Below are 6,667 nucleotides of genomic sequence, written 5' to 3'. Positions count from 1 at the left end.
GGGGGGTCTGCTGGAGCCAATCCCAGCCAACACAGGGCACAAGGCAGGAACCAATCCTGGGCAGGGTGCCAACCCACTGCAGGACACACACAAACACACCCACACACCAAGCACACACCAGGGCCAATTTAGAATCGTGGGCCAATCCACCTAACCTGCATGTCTTTGGACTGTGGGAGGAAACCGGAGCGCCCGGAGGAAACCCACGCAGACACGGGGAGAACATGCAAACTCCACGCAGGGAGGACCCGGGAAGTGAACCCAGGTCTCCTAACTGCGAGGCAGCAGCACTACCACTGCGCCACCGTCAAGATCAGTGAATCTTTCTTCGCCAACAGGTGCCCCACAGCCTCTGCACCCCACGACCCTCACCAACACCCAGTCCATGCAGAGTAGGAGCAGAACACACCTCTGACAGACGCCAGAATCAACTGGGAAAAACTGAGAGGTTCTCCCTCCACTCACAGTACCAGCGTACAGGCCGGTCATGATATCCAGCAACCTTTCCCATGGTCAATATTTAATGACGCCAGAGAGTGAGGACCTCATTTTTAACATCTCATCTGAAGCACAGTGGTGCTCCAGTCACTGCACTGGGCCACTGGGATCTACACACAGACCACTGGGTAAGCGCCCCCTACTGGATTCATCAACACTTCTTTTCGGTAGACAAATGTAAGAAGAGAATGGATTGTGGCTGATTCGTTCTGCGCTACGGGTAACAGCAGACAACACTGCACTCGTTTGAAATGGGAATTTTGTTAAAGAATCCACAAAGGTGCAGTAAAGATGGGATTCTCCTGTTTACTCATTACAGATTCAGCATGCATTGCTTGAATAAATGAATTAGACGAAACTCTGCAAAAAAAAATCAAATGAGGGAAAAAAAAATGCAGACCTTGTAGTGCTGCTTAATATGGCATTCAGTCAGATAAATTGCATTTACGGTACCAGAAAAACAACCACCCTTATTACTTCTGTTGCCCTCGGCAGAAATTGCAAAATATATAGATATTGTCAAGTAAAACTAATAAGAACAATTATTTCGGGCGCTCTAAAATCTTGCCTAATAAATAAAGCTACTGAATTTTTATTTTTATAAGAAAGAAGCAAAGAAATCATCACTTTTAATTTCATAGCTAGCCTTCAATGGACACCTCTAAATTGGCCTGGTGAGATGCAGTGTAAGGGTGGCTTGTAAATGAGCTGGCATCCCATCCAGGGTTGGTCCTGGCGTTGTTCCCATTGCTGCCCATTTGTTCTGCCACAGAGGAGAAAAAGGCAGAGAAAAGAAAAAAAAAAAATTTTAAATGTCAAATTAAAGCTAGGGCGGCACGGTGGCGCAGTGGTAGTGCTGCTGCCTCGCAGTTAGGAGACCTGGGTTCGCTTCCCGGGTCCACCCTGCGTGGAGTTTGCATGTTCTCCCCGTGTCTGCGTGGGTTTCCTCCCACAGTCCAAAGACGTGCAGGTTAAGTGGATTGGTGGTTCTAAATTGGCCCTAGTGTGTGCTTGGTGTGTGGGTGTGTTTGTGTGTGTCCTGCGGTGGGTTGGCACCCTGCCCGGGATTGGTTCCCTGCCTTGTGCCCTGTGTTGGCTGGGATTGGCTCCAGCAGACCCCCCGTGACCCTGTGTTCGGATTCAGCTGGTTGGAAAATGGATGGATGGATGGAAATTAAAGCTAACAGTTCAGCTGGGAAGCCCACTTGCTTTTTAAAAATCCACACCTCCCTGCTACAAAAAAGGTGCCGGCAAAAATGGATCGGGAGATGGATCGGCAGTAAAAGTGAAAGTCAGCACCGGGAGAAAGTAGAATCAGAAACCAAAACCAAAATGCTAAGCAAACTCACAGTCATAATCGATAGCAAAGAATTCTGCAACTCGAAATGTCAATCAGGTAGAACAATATAGTGCCGTGCAAAAGTATTCAATCCTCCTGAATGTCATCGTTATTTTCTGCATGACAAAAGATTTGTCCCTATATTGATCCATCCACCATTTTTAATGAGAACTCTTATACATTTAGAAAAGCAAAATAAACCATTTTGTGCAGATATTTAAGTGAAGAAGAAACACTCTATTGTTAGGGTTTGCTCAAATATTTAAGCCTCTGTGGTTAGGAAGCTCCAGCTTTACACAGATGACAAATGATTCACAAAGGACACTGTCACACACGTGCGAGTAGGAGGTGGCTAAAGGGCCTGAGTAATTGTAATTCCACGACAGACCAAGGGGAGGCGAGGGGCGCTGACAGTCTCTCTCAGTTCCTTGCAGACCATTCCTTGCCATCACTTCCATTGCCGGCACCTTTGATGATGTCACTTCCAGGCACTCCCAGGATGACATCACTTCCGGTTCTGGTGCCAATGATGATGTCACTTCTGGTCCTGACGACACCACTATCTGTTTCTGCCCCCAATGACAATGTCACTTCCAGTTCCTGATGACATCACTTCCAGTTCCAGGCCCAATGATGATGCCACTTCCTGTACTGGCCTTTAAACTCACCATCTTGCCTCCATGCAATCAGTTCTGTTTTGGACTCAGATCAGAGAACACCTCTGTTCATATTTAAAAATATTTTGCAGCTGTGGAACAATTTACAGGTGGCTGCCTCAAACCTTTACGATGTCTTTGCCTCATCATTGTTAATTTCACGTGTCACCTTGTCTGAATGTGCGCGTCACCTTTTTTAATTGTGCTCACCATATTTAATTCTGCACATTACGCCCTTTGAATGTGTGCGTCACCTTAAATGCGTGCGTCACCTTATTTAATTGTGTGCATCACCTTTTTTAATTGTGCGGCACTAAATTTAATTCTGCGCGTCACCTCTTTTGAATGTGCACATCACCTTAAGTGTGTGCATCACTTTGTTTAATTGTGTACGTCACCTTTTGTAATTGTGCGGCACCAAATTTAATTCTACTCGTCACCACATTTAATTCTGCGCGTCACCCCTTTTGAATGTGTGCGTCACCTTAAGTGTGCGCATCACCTTTTTTAATTGTGCGGCACCAAATTTAATTCTACTCGTCACCTCTTTTGAATGTGCGTGTCACCTTAAGTGTGTGCGTCACTTTGTTTAATTGTGTGCGTCACTTTTTTTAATTTTGCGGCACCACATTTAATTCTGCGTGTCACCCCTTTTGAATGTGTGCGTCACCTTAAGTGTGTACGTCACTTTAATTGTGCGTGTCACCTTTTTTAATTGTGTGGCACCACATTTAATTCTGCGCATCACCCCTTTTAAGTGTGTGCGTCACCTTAAGTGTGTGCGTCACCTTTTTTAATTGTGCGGCACCAAATTTAATTCTGCGTGTCACCTCTTTTGAATGTGCACGTCACCTTAAGTGTGTACGTCACTTTAATTGTGCGTGTCACTTTTTTAATTGTGCGGCACCACATTAAATTCTACGCATCACCCCTTTTGAATGTGCACATCACCTTAAGTATGCACGTCACCTTGTTTAATTGTGCACGTCACCTTTTTTAATTGTGTGGCACCACATTTAGTTCTGCGCGTCACCCCTTTTGAGTGTGTGCGTCACCTTAAGTGTGCGTGTCACCTTGTTTAATTGTGAGCGTCACCTTTTTTAATTGTGCGGCACCACATTAAATTCTACGCATCACCCCTTTTGAATGTGCACATCACCTTAAGTGTGCACGTCACCTTGTTTAATTGTGCACGTCACCTTTTTTAATTGTGTGGCACCACATTTAATTCTGCGCGTCACCCCTTTTGAGTGTGTGCGTCACCTTAAGTGTGCGTGTCACCTTGTTTAATTGCGCGTGTCACCTTTTTTAATTGTGCGGCACCACATTTAATTCTGCGCATCAACCCTTTTGAATGTGTGCGTCACCTTGTTTAATTGTGCATGTCACACCTTTACATTTTTTGTCACTTGCCCTTTGGGGCCACCGTATTATATGCAATGTGTTTATTGTGTCCATAAAAGGGTAGAAGCACGGTGGATGCTATGGGGGCACAGGGGAGAAGCCGCTTACGTGACGCCCCATTCCTTTTTTTTCCTTTTGTTTTGGGAAGTTTCTTGGAGAGGAAAGTAAAAGCTTCTGTTATGACCCTACATGTCTCTGACTTGAGGGTCATTTACACGATGCAGAGAAAGGCAGATTAAAGTCGGCTACACCAGCACAGATCCTTATCCTTAGAGCACCACTCCACCTAAGGAAGAGTAGGACACATCATAAATAGGACAAATTCTTATCCTATTCCGACTTTTCGTGCTTTTCCTAGGAGACACTTGATAAATATGGGCCCTGACGTGGCTGAGTGTGGACGTCTTGATGTGTGTACCCCTTTATGGGCTCGCTGCTGCTTTTGGTTTCCAATAAGACTGTAAGGGGCTCCAGATCTCAAAAGAAAAAGCAGGTTATGAAAATGGAATGGATGGCTGGATGGAGGGCTACTCTCAACAAGTATGTGAAAAAGGCTGCCTATTATCCTCTTCATCAGAAGCATTGATGACCCGTAATAAATAAATAATCATCTCCACTTATCTCACAAAAAGTGAAATGGATTCTATTTTTGATCCTCCTACACACTGCTGGGCAAAACTGGCACATGACTTGGGCTAAGAGATAATAATAAGCTGTTTGATAAGTGGGGGGCTTCGCCACTGCCAAATAAACCTTGCCAATAGGAATCTGACCTCCCATGATTTTATATTATGCAGCTCCTTAATCTTTACCGTAACCTCTTGAATATAATGATTTCTTACAGGCTGCTCCTAAAGCATGCAAAAGACTTAATAAAAGCTGACAGCTGGCAGCTGTCCCCGCCTGCAAGAGTGAAGCACTTCAAGCTTTGCATTTAAATTACCTTAAACTAACATAATAAATATTTTATCACACATACCACTTCACAGGTGCTGCTTTAAAGCAAATTGGTAAAACACAAATTGCTAGAAGTTCGCTTTTTTAAAGTGGGGAAAGAAAAAATATGTAGAAAGACCCTTACTCTGTGAGCTAGTAGTAAACTGTGCGATAAAAATACAGTGCAAGATATCGGGAGGCCATGAAATCACAGCTATTGAGTTATGTGGCATTTTCAAAGTCTGAGGCATTCGGTAAGCAAACCTGCTTCTTGTCTGTGATGTTCAAGATCAAACTGAATTTTATTGTCCGCTGTTCTTTTTCCAGTTTTCTGTGGTGGCGATTGCAATCAGAATATAAGTTTAATATGTCACGGTGCTCTGTGCAAATATTTTAAATCTGTTTTTATTTTCTTCTCACATGTACAGCTAACACAAAGCCAGATTTAGCCCACAGGGGCTCATCATTTTGAACTTCTAGTCAAGCATTTTAAGACAAGACAAGTTAAGGACAACTGCAAAATGGGGATTGTACTATTTCTATGTGTCAGAGTCAGCATGACTTTGGATCTTCGTTTCCTTGTTTGGAATGGCATGATCCTGTTCAGCCTATATACATCGGACTTCCAATACAACTCAGAGTCCTGCCACGTGCAAAAGTTCGCTGACAACACTGCCATCATGGGCTGCATCAGGAGTGGGCAGGAGGAGGAGTATAGGAACCTAATCAAGGACTTTGTTAAATGGTGCGACTCAAACTACCTACAACTGAACACAAGCAAAACCAAGGAGCTGGTGGGGGATTTTAGGAGGACCAGGCCCTTCATGGACCCCATGATTATCAGAGGTGACTGTGTGCAGATGGTGCAGACCTATAAATACCTGGGAGTGCAGCTGGATGATAAATTAGACTGGACTGCCAATACTGATGCTCTGTGCAAGAGAGGACAGAGCCGGTTATACTTCCTTAGAAGGCTGGCGTCCTTCAACATCTGCAATAAGATGCTGCAGATGTTCTATCAGACGGTTGTAGCGAGCGCCCTCTTCTATGCAGTGGTGTGCTGGGGAGGCAACATAAAGAAGAAGGACGCCTCACGCCTGGACATATTGGTGAGGAAGGCAGACTCTATTGTAGGCACGGAGCTGGACAGTTTGATATCTGTGGCAGAGCGACGGGCGCTGAGCAGACTCCTGTCAATAATGGAGAATCCACTGCATCCACTGAACAGGATCATCTCCAGACAGAGGAGCAGCTTCAGCGACTGACTGCTGTCACCGTCTTGCTCCACTGACAGACTGAGGAGATCATTCCTCCGCCACACTATGCGACTCTTCAATAACACCCGGGGGTGGGTAAAGTTAACATTATACAAAGTTATTGTCTGTTATACCTGCATTGTTATCACTCTTTAATTTAATATTGTCTTTATCAGTATGCTGCTGCTGGAGTATGGGAATTTCCCCTTGGGATTAATAAAGTATCTATCTATCTATCTATCTATCTATCTATCTATCTATCTATCTATCTATCTATCTATCTATCTATCTATCTATCTATCTATCTATCTATCTATCTATCTGATTTACCAACGTGGGGGCCTGCACATGGAGAAAGAGAATAAGGCCTTAGAACATTGCCCGGCACACCTTTGAAGCCGACGGACGGATGGAAGATAACGTCATCTGATCCAGAAAATCCTTCCAGCGCAAAATGGCAGACTCTACACATTGGGCTCCCACTACTCAAAAGGTCTTGTCATGGAAGCCATCAAAATCATATATTGTCCCCTCCATATTTATCTGATGTCCTCCATGTTGCCATTCCCTCCCGTACT

At 44.5% G+C, this 6,667-nt stretch overlaps 1 long non-coding RNA gene across 1 annotated transcript; it reads right to left on the bottom strand.

Annotated features, from left to right (window-relative positions):
* Nucleotides 1-3,058: 3,058 nt before the first annotated feature.
* On the bottom strand, nucleotides 3,059-3,799 carry LOC127528940 (uncharacterized). The gene is made up of 3 exons (XR_007935617.1): nucleotides 3,693-3,799; nucleotides 3,182-3,199; nucleotides 3,059-3,098 (listed from the first exon to the last, which is right to left on the bottom strand). It is a non-coding gene; the product is annotated as an uncharacterized LOC127528940 (long non-coding RNA).
* Between the last annotated feature and the right edge of the window lie 2,868 nt (nucleotides 3,800-6,667).

The sequence above is a fragment of the Erpetoichthys calabaricus genome, chromosome 8, assembly GCF_900747795.2.
Source record: "Erpetoichthys calabaricus chromosome 8, fErpCal1.3, whole genome shotgun sequence".
In the NCBI taxonomy this organism is placed as follows: Eukaryota; Metazoa; Chordata; class Cladistia; order Polypteriformes; family Polypteridae; genus Erpetoichthys; species Erpetoichthys calabaricus.
This window is presented reverse-complemented; position numbering and strand designations above follow the sequence as displayed.